The sequence below is a fragment of the Panthera tigris genome, chromosome C2 (assembly GCF_018350195.1).
Source record: "Panthera tigris isolate Pti1 chromosome C2, P.tigris_Pti1_mat1.1, whole genome shotgun sequence".
In the NCBI taxonomy this organism is placed as follows: domain Eukaryota; kingdom Metazoa; phylum Chordata; class Mammalia; order Carnivora; family Felidae; genus Panthera; species Panthera tigris.
In genome coordinates, this window is record NC_056668.1 from 58,343,948 (window position 1) to 58,363,017 (window position 19,070).

Sequence of the window (19,070 nt, forward strand, 5' to 3'; positions counted from 1 at the left end):
ATGAAGAGACACACAAACATGGCATGCAAACTGCTTTTAAGAAGCACATAGCAAGTTAAGATGGTGCACAGTGGAGCACAGAGTCTGAAGATTCAGAGTTTGATAGTTCCTGGTGGTGCTCTGGTGAGGAAACAGGGAGAATCCCCAGGAGCAAGCAGTGTGGTCTGAGAAGTCTGTGTGCCACATGGGGAGAAGCAATTCTCCTGGTGGAAGAGCATTTGGTAGAAGCCATATTGCTTCCCCATGGGGAAAGATCCCAGAGGACCCCAGAGGGCAGCCCATGGGCAAAGGTCCCAGAGGACCCCAGAGGGCAGCCACGTTTCCTGGATTGGGACGAAGACACCCGAGTGAAGTGAAACCTGGTGCCACCTGTGTGTTGTGATTTGCCATAATCTCTGAACCTCTGCTCTATGCTATTGCATGAACATTTTCTGGGCAAGCTGGCACCTAGCCACTGCTCAGTGAGACCCTCCCCCAGAGAGTTGGAGCAGGTCCTAGCTGCAGGGGTTTCTGAAGTGTGGGGTTTTGAAACACAACCCCTCTGACGTAAAACTCTGGAGGAAGGCACCACCTGGCAAGTGGGCAGCTTGGAGAAGGACAAAGTAGAGGTCGGGAGTTGACAGAGGCCTGAGACAAAGGAGGGGTGCTTGATTGTAGGTCGGTGAGAGTGCAAATCTCCTGCACCAGGGACTAGAGAGCTGGGTGAAACCATTTCACCTCTACCAAACACGTGCATGTGCCCATACCCACATTTCCATGCCAGGAAGCTAAGCAGCGCCGCCTAGTGGAGAATGGAGCCATTACACCAAGCTTCCCCCAACTGCACCCTCTAGTCACATCACTCAGAAGACCAACACAAATCCCTCCACCTGCTTAGTATGATTCAAAGTTTGGGTTCTAGGGGAAACTAGATGTAACTTCATTCAGGTTTCATTCTGTTTCTGGTTTGTTTATTTGTTCATTTCCTTTGCTTCTGTTTTTGCTTAAATTGTCCTCTTTTTTCTTTCTTTTCTTTCTCTTCCTTGGATACACAAAGAACAAATTCTTTTTTTTTTTTAATTTTTTTGTAAGATTGTTTATTCTTTTTTATTTTCCTTATTTTATTCTATTTTATTACTTTATTATTTTCATTTTTAAATATTTTCTTAACTTTTTTTTCTTTCCTTTCCATTTTTTTTCTCTATTCTATCAAGCTTCTTTCAATAAGCAGACTTAAACACACCTGGGATCTAGCTTCCTTTATTTGATTTTTTGTTTTGTTTCTGATTTTTTAATTTTAACTTTTTGCTTATTAATTCTTTTCCTTCCTCCAAAATGACAAGACAGAAGAATTCACCCTAAAATAAAGAACAGGAAGAAATGATGGCCAGGGATTTAATAAACACAGATATCAGTAAGATGTCTGAACTAGAATTTAAAAGCACAATTATAAAAATACTAGCCAGGATTGAAAAACTATAGAAGACACCAGAGAATCCTTTTCTATGGAGATAAAAGAACTAAAGTCTAATCAAGCCAAAGTTAAAAATTCTATAACTGAGATGCAATCTCAAATGGATGCCATGATGGCAATGATGGACAAAACAAAGCAGTGAATCAGCGATATAGAAGATAAAATTATGGAGAATAATGAAGCAGAAAAAAAGAGAAACAAAGGCAAAAGGTCATGACACAAGACTTAGAGAACTCAGTGACTTATTAAAAAGGAATAACATCTGAATCATAGGAGTCCCAGAAGATGAAGAGAGAGAAAAAGGGACAGAAGGTTTATGTGGGCAAATTGTAACAGAAAACTTTCCTAATCTGGGGTAGGATACTGATATCAAAATCCAAGAAGCACAGAGATCTCCCATTAGATTCAATAAAAACTGACCATCACCAAGGTATATCATAGTCAAATTCACAAAATACACAGACAAGGAAAGAATTATGAAAGCAGCAAGGGAAGAAAGGTCCTTAGCCTATAAGGGAAGACAGATCGAGTTCACAGCAGACCTATCCACAAAAACTTGGCAGGCCAGAAAGGAACGGCAGGATAGTCAATAGAATCAGAAAAATATGTAGCCAAGAATTCTTTATCCAGCAATGCTGTCATTCAAAATAGAAGGAGAGATAAAGAGTTTCCCAGACAAACAAAAACAAAAGGAGTTTCTGACCACTAAATCAGCCTTGCAAGAAATTTTAAGGAGGAGTGGAGAAAAGACAAAACGAAAAGACCAAAGACAACAAAGATAAGAAAGGACCAGTGAACATCACCAGAAACACCAATTCTACAGACAACACAATAGCACTAAATTTATATCTTTCAATAATCATTCTAAATGTAAATGGACTAAATGCTCCAATCAAAAGACATAGGGTATCAGAATGGATAAGAAAACAAGACCCATCTATATGCTACCTACAAGAGACTCATTTTAGACCCTAATGACACTTATAGGTGTGCAGGATGGTTTAGTGTTGATCTGGCTGATTTCATGGACACATGATGCAAAAAAAACTTCCATGCTGTTCTGCCATCTTGGCTCCTTTTCCTAAAGACACCTACAGATTAAAAATAAGGAGATGGAGAACCATCTATCATGCTAATGGACATCAAAAGGAAGCTGGAACAGCCATATTTATATCGACAAATCAGATTTTAAAACAGACTATAACAAGGTATGAAGAAGGGCATTATATCATAATTAAGGAGTCTATCCACCAAGAAAATCTAACAATTATAAATATTTATGCCCCTGATGTGAAAGCACCCAAATATATAAATCGATTAATCACAAACATAAAGAAACTCATCGATAATAATACCATACTATTAGGGGACTTCAACACCCACTTACAGCAATAAACAGATCATCTAAGCAGAAAATGAACAAGGAAACAATGGCTTTGAATGACACACTGGACTGGATAGACTTAACAGATATATTCAGAACATTTCATCCTAAAGCAGCAGAATATACATTCTTCTAGAGTGCGTATGGAATGTTTTCCAGAATAGATCATATACTTGGTCACAAATCAGACCTCAACAAGTACAGAAAAGATCAATATCATGTCATGCATATTTTCAGACCACAACACTATGAAACTTGAAATCAACCACAAGAAAACAATTGGAAAAGCCACGAATATTCAGAGATTAAAGAACATCCTATTAGGGGCGCCTGGGTGACTCAGTCAAGTAAGTGCCCAACTCTTGATTTCAACTCAGGTCGTGACCTCATGGTTTGTGAGTTTAATCCCCACATCAGGCTCTGCACTGATAGCCCAAAAACTGCTTAAGATTTTCTCTCTCCCTCTCTCCACCCCTCCACTGTGTTCCCTCTCTCTCCCAGAAAATAAATAACTAAAAAATAAAAAAGAACATCCTACTAACAAATGAATGAGTTAACCAAGAAATTAAAGAGGAATTTAAAAAGTACATGGAAGTCAATGAAAATGAAAGCACAACAGTCCAAAACCTCTGGGATACAGCAGAGCTGGTCTTCAGAGGGAAGTATATAGCGATCCAGGCCTTCCTAAAGAAGGAAGAAAGGTCTCAAATATACAACCTAACCTTACATCTAAAGGAGCTGGAAAAAGAACAGCAAATAAAGCCCAAAACCAGCAGAAGAAGGGAAATAATAAAGATTATAACAGAAATCAATGATAAAACAAACAAACAAACAAACAAACAGTAGAACAGATCACAGATCAAGGAAGCCAGGAGTTGATTCTTTGAAACAATTAGCAAAATTGATAAACCCTAGCCAGATTGATCGAAAAGAATAAATAAAATCACGAGTGAAAGAGGAGAGATCACAACCAACACTGAAGAAATACAAATAATAATAAGAGAATATTATGAGCCAACAAATATTATATGCCAACAAATTGAGCGATATGGAAGAAATGGACAAATTGCTATAAACATAAACTACTAAAACTGAAACAGGAAGAATGGAAAATTTGAGCACACCCATAGCCAGTGAAGAAATTGAATCAGTAGAGGTGCGTGGGTGGTATAATAATGTACCTTCCACTGCCCAGAAGAGGAGACTGCAGGAAATGGGAATGCAGTGAAGGGCTCTGAACCAGAAGGAGGCAAAACACAGTGAAGGAGGAATGAAAGTAGCTCCAAGGGTTATCGTCCACCCTTGAGACTTTGACACTGAGCCCAACTTGTGCCTCAGTCTAGGATTTTAAAATTGTTTCCTATGAAAATAGACCCTATTCTCCAAATGTGATTGCCTTAGGACCCAGAGAAAAGGGAGGCTCTCCAAATGGAAAGTGGGAGCCATGAGAGAAGGTATTCCTATGCCCATAAATTTTGTTCTCTCATAGAATAAAAACTCATAACGGCAAGAGTATCCTGTGTCTCCACCACGGTGTAAGTGTCTCAAGGGATGCAGACAACTTCACATGGTTAAGATACATTAATGTGGAATTCATGTATTTTGGAGCTTAGATATGATCCACTTCCTGAGTTCCTATGAAGACATGCCTAACCTCTGGAAGCTTACAACACCCAGAGTGGCATTCTTCCTGTGTGTTTAATCTATCAGATATAATTGGAATGTTAATTATTTCCTCAAACATTTTTCACTTCCATCTATGATGGCAGGTTCCTCTACATTTAGTGTTGAATGGATTCTGTTAATAGAAATTCCTAGAAAAGAGGGAAACATTAGAAAGAAGAAAATACTTGTACGAGCGATTGCAAAAGGTTTTGAAAATCTCCACTGGAAAGATATTTAATGGGTAGTGTCAGAACATGGGGCTACCCATAGATTACCCTCTTCCTTTCTCCATTGATTTGGGCAGTTAGACAATTAGAGTCATAGCTAGACTGATAAATATTAAAATATAATAAATTAGAACCAAAAGTTGGATTGGAGTATATAGCTTAAATATGCAGCCACAATGAGTTTCTTAGCACGTCACTACAGACTTAAACTGATCCTCTCACATGGTTGATCTTTCCCACAGAGTCCAGGCCTGCTCCACCAGCAGGCAGATCCAAAATTCAATTTCATCTCACGAATTCACTAGGTTGATACGTCACTCCTTTTCTTGTAGGAAGGTATGTAGAGAATTCGAAGTGTTTTGTACAGAACATTCCCTGTTGATTGGAGTGGAGTAAAAATTCTCCATTTTCGTAAATATAAGAATCAGAGATAGTGTTCCCCCACTGGATATCCGTCTGTCCAAAATGAATTCTTATAATAGTGTGCATTTTATGACATTTTGTCATTTACAATTGGCTTTCTCATGATTATCTCATTTGGCTCTTATAGGGTTCTTCTGGGAATTGGGGGGCTCAAAACAGGAATTCTGTAAGTAACTATGAGTCCTGCAATTCTAAGATCTACACATAGATTTCCATGATACTACTGTTCCAAGATTTGGGATTATAACCAATGTCACATTTATCATAATATTTCAGGACCATTTAACTTCAATTTAGGACAATATGGTCCAAAAATAAAAGAGGCATTAAAAGGAGAGGATGAGGGGTGTCTGGGTGCCTCAGTCAGTTGAACATCTGATTCTTGGTTTCCCCTCAGGTCATGATCCCAGGGTCATGGGATCAAGCCTCAAGTTGGGCTCTGTGTTGAGTGTGGAGCTTGCTCAAGATTCTCTCTCTTCCTTTCCCTTGGCCCTTCTCCTCCACTTGCTCTCTCTCTCTCTCTAAAATTAAATACATATTTTTGGAAAATAGTTAAGTGGAATTATGTAGGCACAAATAACCAAATGAATTATCATCCTTGATATTCTTCTTTTCCATTAGCACTGATAATCACTCCACAGAGCCTGGGAATCCTCTCTCTTTCTTCCTGATCCCTCTAACCAAGTTTTGACAAGTCTTCCTCCATTCTCTCCCTCACGTATTACCTCCCCTTCCATGCCTACCACCATATTTTCAGTCTCAGCCTTCACCCCCTACTCTGCAACAGCCTACCCACTGATTTCCCTGGCTCCAGAACCCTGCCTTATCTTACCCATCTTCTACTCTATAGAAACAATGACCTTCCAAATACATAAATCTGTTTACCACCTCTCCTCACTCTCAGTGAGAGATGCTGTTAATGGGGTAAATCTACACACAGTTCAACTCCCCTTTTCCTTCGCAATCCCAGCTCAAGTGGTGATTGAGTTCTCTCAACTGCCTTGAACCTAGTAAGAGCCATAGTGTTTATTCATGTCACCAGCTATAGGGAATTCAATTGAATGACTTCTGGGAAAGTTTCACAATTTTAATAAAGGGCATCTATGCAGTAAATCCTCCCAACACCAGCCAGTGCTAGCTCAGAGAGAGAGCTGAGAATATTATTCTCTTGCTCTGAAATGCTCTAACAGAAATAGTATGATTATACTCTTCTTTAATACTGTGATTCCTTTGCAAGTGCCCTCTCCTTTTATGATCTCTCACTGATTCCAATCATTACCTTTCTGACACACACACTGCCCTCTGTGGTTGAATTATTTGGCTCAGCAGATGTGCCATTTATCCATATAGCTGTTAAGAACAGCCGTAATGGTCATGGGTACTTAAAATTTTTCCTTCAGCTTAATTGAGGTATAATTGACCTATAACATCGTGTAAGGTAAATGTGTACAACGTAATGATTTGATATATGCATATATTGCAAAATGATTACCACAATAAGGTTAGTTAATATGTTTACCCCTTCACATAGTTACAATTTTTGTGTGTGCATGAGAGCTTTTAAGATATACTCTCCTACAAGTTTCAAATCTACAGTATTGTTACCTATAGTCACCATGCTATATTATTCCACATTATTCCTCTGGAACTTATTCATCTTGTAACCGGAAGTTTGTACCCTTTGACTACCTTCATCCATTTCCCTACCCTCCTCAAACCCCTGACTCCTGGCAACCATCAATCTGATCTTTATTTCTATGAGTTTGATTTTTTTAGATTCCACATATGTGTGAGATCATACAGTATTTGTCTTTCTCCGTCAGACTTGTTTCATTTAACATAATGCCTTCAACATAATGCTTTCAAGTTTTATCCATGTTGTTATGAATGGCAGGATTTACTTCTTTTTGGCTAAATAATATTTCATTGTGTGTATCTACCACATCTTCTTTATCCATTTATTTATCAGTGGACACTTAGGTTGTTTCCATATCTGGGATATTACAAATAATGCTGCAGTGAACAAGGAAGGGAGTGAGGATATCTCTGTAAGATAGTGATTTCAGTTCCTTTGGATATATACTCAGGAGTAGAATTTCTGGATCATATGGTAGCTCTACTTTTAATTTGTTGAGGAACCTCATGCTATTTTCCAAAATGACTGCACCAATTTACATTCCCACCAACAGTGCATGAGGGTTGCCTTTTCTCCACATTCTTACCAGCACTTGTTATGTCTTCTCTTTTGGTAATAGCAATTCTGATAGATGTGAGGGGATATCTCATTGTGGTTTTGTTTTTCATTTCCCTGATGATTAGTGATGCTGAGCACTTTTTGTGTACTGCTGGTCATTCATATATTTTCTTTGTAAAACGTCTTTTCAGGTTTTTTGTTGTTTTAAAAATATCTGATTTTTTTTTTTTTTTGGCTATTGAGTTGTATGAGTTGCTTATATATTTTAGATATCGAGGTCACTGTTTAAACTCCCTGGTTATGTGGGACCAGAGGTTACACTTAGCAGTTGGACAGTACTGCTGGCCTGGCTCCCTGCTTAAGCACACCTGTGGGATGAGCTCTACAGCTGCTCAGATTCCTTGGTCAGCTTTTCGGGTCAAATGGGCCTAGAGGCTATACTCAGCAATTGGGCAGGGCTGCAAATTTGCTCCCCTGACTGGTTGGGACTTTAGAGTGGGCTCATTGCTTGCATGGTTTGTTGACTGGAGACCAGAATTACGCAGAACTGCCCACCAAGCTCCCTTGAGCAGATGTGGCCACTGGCTTGACTCTGGGCAGAGCTGCTGGCTGGGATCTCTTCCCAGGGCACTGCTGTGAGGAAGAACGTGATTCTCCAAGATCTGAGTGCTGTTGCTGTAAACCTTGCCCCACATTCTCTCTATCTAATCCTCAGTGATCAAGTCTTAAAGATTCCCCCAGTGATCCCCATGAGGCGAGATCTGAGTGGGCCTCCCAAGAAGTGTCCCACAACTCTGAGGGAGCTATATGTCCACCTCGGGCTCTCTTTTATCCACTGGGTAAAATGTAGGCCCAAAGGGGCCCTCTTGGTGCAGCACAGAGCTGGTCTGGAGGAGGGGAGATGTGGTCAGTGTATAGCCAATCCTCTTGCCCTTCTAATGCAGTCCTTCAGGGTCTCTATGGTGGGGGGGAGGATGCTTCAGCCTCACCCTGGGTTCTGGGATTTCCTCAATGGAAATGTCTTGGAAATTGAATTTCTGGACTATGGATAGTTGTTAGTCTTGTTGTGAGAGAGACTGAAGTCTGTAATGATTTATGTCACTGTTATGCCCAGAATTCGTGATGCCCAAAGACCACCAGGGAGCCGAGTCTGATGCAAAAGCAAAGAGCCTTTATTCGAGCTAGCTTGAGCTCAATCCCCTACCTGCACCAATGCACCGGTGAGATACTGGAGAGAGAGAGCGGGTTTCAAAAGCACAAAGGTTTTATAGGGATCATGGCCTTAGCCGATTGGCTGGGGAAGGGTCATGGCCTCAGCCGATTGGCTGGGGAAGGATAGAACAATGGCTGCCCAGATCAGCAATTATCAGTGTCACCTGGAACTTGTTAAAAATGCAAATGTTGGGCCTGGTGGTCACAGATCCACTGAATCAGAAACTCTGGGGGTGGGGCTCAGCAATCTGTGTTTGAACAAGTCTTCCAGGAGATTCTGATGCACCTGAAGTTTAAGAACCACTATGCCTGAGGATCTCTAACATGTTTGGCCTCGGTGTATACAGAACGTTTCTCACTGGTCACCTATTAACCATTGGCTGTCAGCCTTGCTGTGCTATATAAATACCTAGCACCAAACACCATCCCCAGAGACTCTGATTTAATTGGTTTGGAGAGGGGTAAAATGCTCCCAGGTCATTCTAAGCCTGGACAGGGTTGAGGGCTCCTGCCTCTGGCCCCTACCTGAGGGAAGCTCTCCCTCTTCTACTCACACTTTCCACGCCTCTCACACTCCCCTTCCTCCCACCTTAGACTTCGGAAGAATGCATCAATCGGTAGCCTGCTTTCTTAGAAAACATAAGTTACTCAAGGGGAGGAGGTGTGGTCTGAGCTTTGAGCAGAAACTTCTTTCTGCGGCCATGTCGGGGACATAGTCACTAGTCGGCGGCCTAGGTCTGCTCTTTCAGTCACCAACTTCTTGACCTCCATTCCTAATGTCATATTTGAAAGGTAAAGAAACATAGGACTAGTTCTGCTGCTTGGAGATGGAATTATATTTATAGTTAGGCAAAATTTGGTTACATAAATTGAACTTATGATCTACTCATGAGTATCTTCAGGAATACGTACTGTCAAAGTTATATTGTGTCTTATTCATTTATATCACCTTTCTCGGGAACATATAAATTTAAATCCAGGTCTGGTATGCACGGAAAACTTCTGTGAGATGGGAAAGGTATAAGGTACTGCTTTACATTCTTTCTATCCATCATTTGCATCTCCAGATCCAGAAATAGATCCACTTGAGTCCTCATTTTACTTCCTGTCATATTCAATCATTTGAATAACAATCCAGCTCTTAAAATCTTTTTTTCAGCAGCTTTTGTGAAACAAGGGTTTCAGACGCCATGACAGGTTTGTAATGGAACCACTGCTCTAAGAGCGAAAAGAAGTGTGGTAGAGCCATGCAATGTTAATTTTCTTTGTTCATTTCTGTACATTGGTAGAAGAAAAACATGTACCAGAAAAAATATATTCAACTGAACCATATTGATGGATAATTTGCTCTTCCGAGCCTGAATTATATTTTCTGAGGGTACTTCTGGGTTACGGGATAAGCAAACCCATTATAGTACAGTCTCAATCCCAGTTAAAACCATTTGTAGCCCACTATGGGACTACCAGTAAAGGTAGAATGCAATCCACTAGCCAACTATGCACAGACTTTTGCCTTCAAGCAATCTTACCCAACCAGTTTCAAAGGATTTGTTCCTTGTAGACAAAGGTATAGTTTCTTTACCTTTACCTTTCATTTCTTTACCTTTTTTCATTAGTCAGCAGTTACTAAGGGAATGTGTCATCTGTAAGCCCAAAAATGCATGACCTGAGTCCCTCCATGCCTATTCATTTTGCCCAGGTAGCTTCAAGGTAGGGATATGACTAAAAAACAGTGGCCTGCTCTTCCAATTCCCTTCTGAGCCAGCAACTGGGGTTTTTGATGAGCAGCTACATGACTCACTTTAATTTTTCCTCTAAATTTCCACAGGGGATTCTAAATCTGAGTTCCACATACAGGGGTATTCCTTTTGTTCAGTCACCTAGGCCTCATTCGCCTGACCATATAGCAGGGCCACTGGCTGTAGCTATAGAGATTCTAAGCATCCAAACCACTACCAGAGGGTAGGAGCTTTACTCCCCTTTCAGTGTTAAATAGACAACTCTCAGCTCTCTGCCCATTGTACAGATTTGTGTTGCCTTCTTCCTTTAAGGCTAACCCTCTTTAGCATGCTGCTGATTTCCATACAGCAACGTGACCCTCCGTCCAAGAACTCCAATCAGTGAACAGTGAACAAAGCCAGCGACCCCAGGCCTTTCTTCAGCTGGGATAAAAATCATAAGGTTCAGACAGCAATAGGGCTAGGGAGTCCTCAGAGACCTCTATCAAATTCCCTACAGGCAATAAATCAGCTTGCTCCTATATGTGTGGGACACCCCTGGACATCTCCCTTTGGCATGCTCTTGAGTATATCACTTCCGCTTTAGGAGAGTCTTCTGTGCTTGTTCTTTTCGTGCATGTGTGTGATTTTTTTTTTTACATTTAACCAACATACAGTGTATACAGTGTGTCCTTGGTTTTGGGGGTAGATTCCATGATTCATTGCTTATATACAACACCCAGTGCTCATCCCAACAAGTGCCCTCCTGGACAGTCTCTTTGGCATTACCCAAGACATGGTTCACATTACTGGCCCCAAATCAATTGGTGCCTTTCTATGGTGAGGGTAGTTTTGACCAAGGCCAAGAAACAAGCTAGCAATTGTTTTTCACATGGGCAGTTTTTGAGAACAAAACTTGAGAGGTGTCCATTGAGTAATGTATTGCATTTCTGCCAAAAGCTCCAATCCTGTGTATGTTGTGGTTGTACTTATTTCTAATGTCATCTGAGGAGTTGGTTCATAGAACATAATAAGACTGCCTGTGCCACTGTCCTTTGTACATTTTTTAACCCTTGTTTCTGCTCAAAAACTCATTGAAATTCAAATTTCTTTGGAGGAATTAAGTCCAACAAGATTTCTAGGTGAGGAGTGTGACTTCTTCCCAAACCTGAGTAACCAGTCCTCCTGGTCCTGATATACTTGTTTATTGGCAGGATCTCCAAGAGATAATTCACTTCTCACAGTTTGAGGAATGTTTCTAGTTTTTCCAGCGCACATGATCCCCAGATTGGGCTGGGCCTTGAATTTTAGCAGCAGTTATTGGCCCCCATTTTTTTATCATAATATTCCAAAGGCCCTTAGGCCTCCTCCTGAGCATCCTTTCAGGAATGTCTGGAGTGTGGTACTTTCCCTTGTTCTTAATGGTGATCAGGCCTAATCTCATCTCATTAGATTGTGACATTATGTCATCACATTCAAATTTGCTGTGCCCAAACAGTAAATGCATACTGGGTTTCATTCCATGGGAATACCAATGTACTTACTTAGCTGGACTCAGAAATTGTTTCAGAAAAGAAATCACCAGGAAGACCTAAAATGGCCTCCTAATCTCCTTTAGCTTTTCTACATAGTCTTTACCATATCGGATATTGCTAAAGCTATCAGTGAAATCAGTTTCTTTTCATCCTCCACAGTCTACTGTTAACCTCTGGGAGACATCTGCCTTATGTACTGGGGCCAGACAGGACTCTTAAGGGAGCTAGTAGGAATCAAAACTCCCACTTCAATTATTTCCATCAGAGCAGTTATTTTTTGATGCTTCCTGGAATTCTGCATTTATGAATATTTACTAGAAAGGAGGGCTAATATAATTCCAAAGATTCTCATGTGGCATGGCCAATTAAAATTGGGCAAAGGTTGAGGACATCAGGCTTCATTCATGTATAATATCATCCCATTTACATATTCAGGTTAAGGTGATGACGACCAAATGACTCTCCAGCCACATTTTTTCAATGGGCAACATTCCCCCGTCTTAGTTCTCTTCATCTGTGGCATCTGCATGTCCTCCCAATTTTACCTTCAGGCCTTTGGGGTCACCTTCTTGGTCTCCCAGGTTTATCAGGGGATTTTCCCTGCCTATCTTCTTTCTTTCTTGGGAGTTCACCAGTAAAGCAATATGGGTTGCAGACCCACTGTTTAATCATTTCCTTCCCAAGCACCATTCATCACCTGCTCCCCTGCCTAGCTTACATCTCTCTAAGACAAATGAAGTACATAACCACCATTTATGAGATTAGTTGGATTAGATTAGATTTTCTAGGAGGGGAGCTTCAAAAATGGATTTTTATAGACAAGTTTTATTGAGGGAGTAGTCTTCAGAACGAATCTCTAAGACAGAATGTGAAGCAGAAGAGGGAAGTAGAGAGAGGTAATCAGGATGTGACTTCAGGTACAAAATAGCCTGGGTTGGTTCCTTGGGGGTGGGGGTGCGCTGGAGCATAAGTTGCACCATAGAGTTGTTCCCCTTTGAGATAAGGGGTTGATCTATCATACCTAGTATGAACTAGTCACTGATTGCTTATAGGCTATGGTGAGGGAGTTGGCAGTCTCCCAGAGAGGTGACAACCATCATCCAAGAAAGTGGGTGGATAGGTAGCTGTGAGTCATTGGCAGTCCACACTTCCAACAGTTTGGGAATTTGTATAACTGCCGGTAAATGCAATTGGGAAGACGTAACAATGCCATCAATACACATGCCCTATTCCACCTATTTGACTTGAGATAATTGACTTGAAAACTTTAAAAATGTATTAAAGAGGAAACAGAAAACAGTACGTATGAGGTAACAACGCCATCAATACACATGCCTTATTCCACCTATTTGACTTGAGATAATTGACTTGAAAACTCTAAAAATGTATTAAAGAGGAAACAGAAAACAGTTTAGAAATGTTGTTGATGAAGTGACAGATGTACATGTAACATTAGTGAAGTTGATAGTATGCTTTGTGAAATGAAATAGACTGCACTGGGGTTCCCTTCAGACATGTGGATACATACAGGTTCAGTAGGGGTAAGAATACTGATAAGTATGGGAGCTTACCAGTTAGGGCAGAATTTACAAAATTTTGATGGCAGGAAACTTGTCATTAAAAAATTGTATACAATTTGAAATTTTTAGTAGGCATTCCTTTTGAAAACCATTACCTGTGCCCAATCAGAGGTGATCTTTTTTTGTAATGTTTTTTTATTTGAGTATGGTTGCCACACAATGTTACATTAGTTTCGGGTGTACAACCTAGTGATTCAATTTCTCTTTACATTACACTATGCTCACCACGAGATGTGATTTTGGAATAAATTTATGGGTAGCATTTCTTTATTTCTTTATAAAGATGAGAAAACTGATCTTCAATCTATACATTTGTTATATATATTATATATATATTATTGTTATATATTATAAGCATATATATATGTATGTGTGTGTGTATATATATATATATATATATATATATATATATATATGGGGAGAGAGAGAGAGAGAGAGAGAGAGATTGATTGATTGATTGATTTTAAGGAATTAGCTTACATATGAAGGCTGGCAAGTCCAAAATCTACAGGTCTCCCTGGAGACCCAGGGAGGAGCTGATGTTGTAGTTCTAGTCCAAAGGCCATCTGGTATTGGAATCCTTCTTCTGGGAAGGTCAGTCTTTTTCTATCAAGGCCTTCAACTGATTGGATGAGGCCCACCCTCAAATTATGGAGGACAATGTGCTTAGCTCAAAATCTACTGATTTAAATATTGATCTTGGGGTGTCTGGGTGGCTTTGTCAGTTAAGCATCCAACTCTTGATTTTGGCTCAAGTCATGATCTCACACTTCGCGAGATAAAGTCCCACATGGGGCTCTTTGCTGACAGCACAGAGCCTACTTGGGATTCTTTTTCTCCCTCTCTTTCTCTGCCCCTCCTCCACTCATTCTTTCTCTCTTTCTCTCTCACTCTCAAAAGTAAATAAACATTTAAAAATATAAATATTGATCTCATTTAGAAAATACCTTCATGGAAACTTCTTTTTTTTTTTTTAATTTTTTTTTAACGTTTATTTATTTTTGAGACAGGGCATGAACAGGGGAGGGGTAGAGAGAAAGGGAGACATAGAATGTGAAACAGGCTCCAGGCTCCCAGCTGTCAGCACAGAGCCCAACGCGGGGCTCGAACTCACGGACCGTGAGATCATGACCTGAGCCGAAGTCGGACGCTTAACCAACCGAGCCACCCAGGCGCCCCCTTCATGGAAACTTCTAAAACAACATTTGACCAAATATTTTGGTACTTTGGCCTAGAGAAATTGACACATGAAATTAATCATCATATTGCCCAATCCTTTACAAACTTCTAGAGTATTCAGCTCCTTTTCTTCTCTTATATTTCATAGTATAACTTCTCCTATGCTGAGCCTTGTGCATTTATTCACCAAGCTATTCTTAAATTTTCTATTCTTAAATTTTCCTGGTTCAATGTATTTCACACATCAATCATATCCTCCCCTGAATTAGTTGGAAAGTATAATGTTCTATATATTTTTTTAAGTTTATTTTGAAAGAGACGGAGATAGTTTAAATTTAGCTTTTTAAGTGTATTCATTTTGAGAGAGATGAATGGGGGGAAGGGCAGAGAGACAGAGTGAGAGAAAATCCCAAGCAGGCTCTGCACTGTCAGCACAGGGTCCAATGCAGAGCTTGAACCCACAAAGCCATGAGATCATTACCTGAGCCAAAATCAAGAGTTGAATGCTTAATCGACGGAGCCACTGAGGCGCCCCAGCATGTTTTGTACTTTTGCCCCCTCTGCAATAACTATTTGGGGCGTTGTGTTTTAAGAATGCTGAGGTTAAGGTCATAGCAAGGAAAAGCAAAATCAACTCATCTGACATTGCCAATACATGAGTCACAAGATAAAGCTCACAGTACAGGTAACACAAGGGAAGTAGTCAGAAAAAATTTTTGGTGTATAATTTCAATGTTTTTCCCATCCCAAGAGTTCATTTTGAGCAGGCAGCATTGGTTTAAGGGTTTGGAGTTCTTTTAAAATATATAAAGAAAATAAATGATTTAGGAAAATGAGCATTTCTATTACACTAAACTGTCCACCAAAACAACGTAAATAATGAACTGTGAACATTCTCTGAGCTCTCTTGCTTCACATCTTTGGTTATTCTTCCCCTTAACCTGAACTTCCACCAGACAAATTCCAACTCCCTCCATCAAGACATTAAAAAGAGGAAGAAGAAGAAGAAGAAGAAGAAGAAGAAGAAGAAGAAGAAGAAGAAGAAGAAGAAAGAAAGAAAGAAAGAGAAAAGAAGAAAGGAAAGAAAAAAAGGAAAGAAAGAAAGGAAAGAAAGAAAAAGCCTCACTTCCAGGTTCTGAGATTTTCACAAAAGTATTCTTGTCTGTGGATAGTTGCTATTTGATTTTCTGGGGGGGAGCGGATTTCATTTTATTTTATTTTTGTTTGTTTGTTTTTGTGAAGGGAAAAATAGTGTCAAGAACCTCTCTTTCTGCCATATTTATTGATATCACTGTCAGAATTCTATTATTGTTTTTGTAAGAACACTTAACTAAGCAGAATCCTGTAAGATTTATTATATTAAGTCTACTCCTGGAAGACAGTCTATGTTTCATCAAGCTAAAATTTTATATGGACCATGGGAGTCAATTAAAGAACAGTTAATGATTCAGAATAGGGACAACTTAAGATTTTGGTCACTGTTAGCTCTTAGAGTTACTATTTTAGTCACTATTATCTCTGGAAGAGCAACCATAGTTTTTCATATTATTGGCTATGGTTAAAATCCAAGACTATCTCATATTTTTATTAAATGTTATTCTTGTTATTAGGGGTTTTTTCTTCAAACTCCTGCTTTATGGTATTCTGTGTTAATTAGGAGTGATAAACTTGGATGAGATACTGTAATAAATTTGGGGATTTGTTTCAAGTTAAGAGCTATGCATGTATACTCATGTACAATGCTTGGATTGCTTAGTTATATTCCTTTATGGCTACTGAAGAGTTTCCAAATGCTTTATGGCTGAAGCAGAGCTATTTGGAGAACTGTGTTTTTAAGTTTAATTTTAGAGATTTCTTATTTAAGTAATTCAATCATTATGAGAGATTAAAACCATACTGTAGCATGATTTAGAGGATTTAGAAACTTGGGTAGTTTTTGATGGTGAAGAAATCTGCTTCATTTGGTGATTATGCTGTTCGGTTTCTAATGCTTGGGTGTGGTGATTAATTACCAGTATTTTCAAGTCAAGTGGTTTGTCAGTGTTTGGTATTTTTTTACATTACTATGATCACCGAGAATCCAAAAGACCAGAATTGGGAAAATGCGGGAATAAAATTCATTAAGTACTTTCAAGTGAATCATTTGTAATTACGTAACTGGATTGATTAGGGCAAGGTGCATAAGCTAGATTTTCCGTTTTTTGTTTTTTTGGTTTTTTTTTTTACAATATAATTTATTCTCAAATTGGCTAACATGCAGTGTGTGTAAAGTGTGCTCTTGGTTTTTGGGGTAGATTCCCTTAGTTCATTGCTTACATACCACACCATGTGCTTATCCCAACAAGTACCTTCCTCAATGCCCATCACCCATTTTCCCCTCTCCCCCAGTCCCCAACAACCCTTAGTTTTTTGTCTGTATTTAAGAGTCTCCTATGGTTTGCCTTCCTCCCTCTCTGTAACTTTTATCCCCTTCCCTTCCCCCATGGTCTTCTGTTAATTTTCTCAAGATCCACATATGAGTGAAAACATATGATATTTGTCTTTCTCTGACTGACTTATTTCACTCAGCATAATACCTTCCAGTTCCATCCATGTTGCTGCAAATGGCAAGATTTCATTCTTTCTTATTGCCAAGTAGTATTCCATTGTATATACAAACCACATCTTCGTTACCCATTCATCAGTTGATGGACTTTTAGGCTCTTTCCATAATTTGGCTATTGTTGATAGTGCTGCTATAAACATTGGGGTACATGTGCCCCTATGAATCAGCACTCCTATATCCCTTGGATAAATTCCTAGTAGTGCTAGTACTGTGTCATGGAGTAGTTCTATTTGTAATTTTTTGAGGAAACTCCACACTGTTTTCCAGAGTGGCTGCACCAGTTTGCATTCCCACCAACAGTGCAAGAGGGTTCCCATTTCTCCACATCCTCGTCAACATCTGTAGTTTCCTCATTTGTTCATTTAGCCACTCTGACCAGTGTGAGGTGGTCTCTCAGTGTGGTTTTGATGTGTATTTCCCTAATGATGGGTGACATTGAGCATCTTTTCATGTGTCTATTGGCCATCTGGATGTCTTCTTTGGAAGAAGACATGTCTTCTGTCTCATGTCTTCTGTCCATTTCTTCGCTGGATTATTCATTTTTTGGGTGTGGAGTTTGGTAAGTTCTTTACAGATTTGGACACTAACCCTTTTTCTGGTATGTCATTTGCAAGTATCTTTTCCCACTTCATCAGTTGCCTTTTAGTTTTGTCGATTGTTTCCTTTGCAGTGCAAAAGATTTTTATCTTGATGAGGTCCAATAGTTCATTTTTGCTTTAATTTTCTTGCCTTTGGAAATGTGTTGAGTAAGAAATTGCTGCAACTGAGGTCAAAGATGTTGTTTCCTGATTTCTACTCTAGGGTATTGATGGCTTCCTATCTCACATTTAGGTCTTTCATCCATTTCGAGTTTATTTTTGTGAATGGTGTAAGAAAGTGGTCTGGTTTCATTCTTCTGCACATCACTGTCCAGTTCTCCCAGCACCTTTGCTGAAGAGACTTTTTTCCATTGGATACTCTTTCCTGCTTTGTCAAAGATTAGTTGGCCATACATTTGGAGGTCCTTTTCTGGGTTCTCTATTTGGTTCCATTGATCTAAATGTTCTTGTGCCAGTACCATACTGTCTTGATGATTATAGCTTTGTAGTACAGCTTGAAGTCCAGGATTGTGATGCTTCCTGCTTTGGTTTTCTTTTTCAAGATTGCTTTGGCTATTTGGGGTCTATTGTGGTTCCATACAAATTTTAGGATTGTTTGTTCTAGTTTTGAGAAAAATGCCAGTGCAATTTTGATTGGGATTGCATTGGATGTGTAGATTGCTTTGGGTAGTATTGACATTTTGACAATATTTATTCTTCCAATCCAAGAGCATGGAATGTTTTTCCATTTCTTTGTGTCTTCTTCAATTTCCTTCATAACCTTTCTATAAATTTTCAGTATACAGATCTTTTACATCTTTGGTTAGGTTTATTCCTAGCAATTTTATGGTTCTTGATGCATTTGTAAATGGGATCAGTTTCTTGATTTCTCTTTCTGTTGCTTCATTATTGTGTATAGAAATGCAACCGATTTCTGTACATTGGTTTTTTACCCTGTGACTTTGCTAAATTCATGTATCAGTTCCAGCAGTCTTTTGATGGAGGCTTTTGGGTTTTACATGAGGAGTATCATGTTGTCTGAGAAAAGGGAAAGTTTGGCTTATTCTTTGCCTGGGTGGCTCACTCGGTTAAGGGGCCAACTTCAGCTCAGGTCATGATGTCCCGGTCTATGAGTTTGAGCCCTGTGAGCCCTGTGTTAGGCTCTGTGCGGACAGCTCAGAGTCTGGAGCCTGCCTCTGATTCTGTGTCTCCCTCTCTCTCTGCCCGTTTTCTTGCTTGCTCTCTGTCTCTGTCTCACTCAAAAATAATAAACATTAAAAAAAAAAATTAAACCCTGATGTCTTAAACAGTCCCACC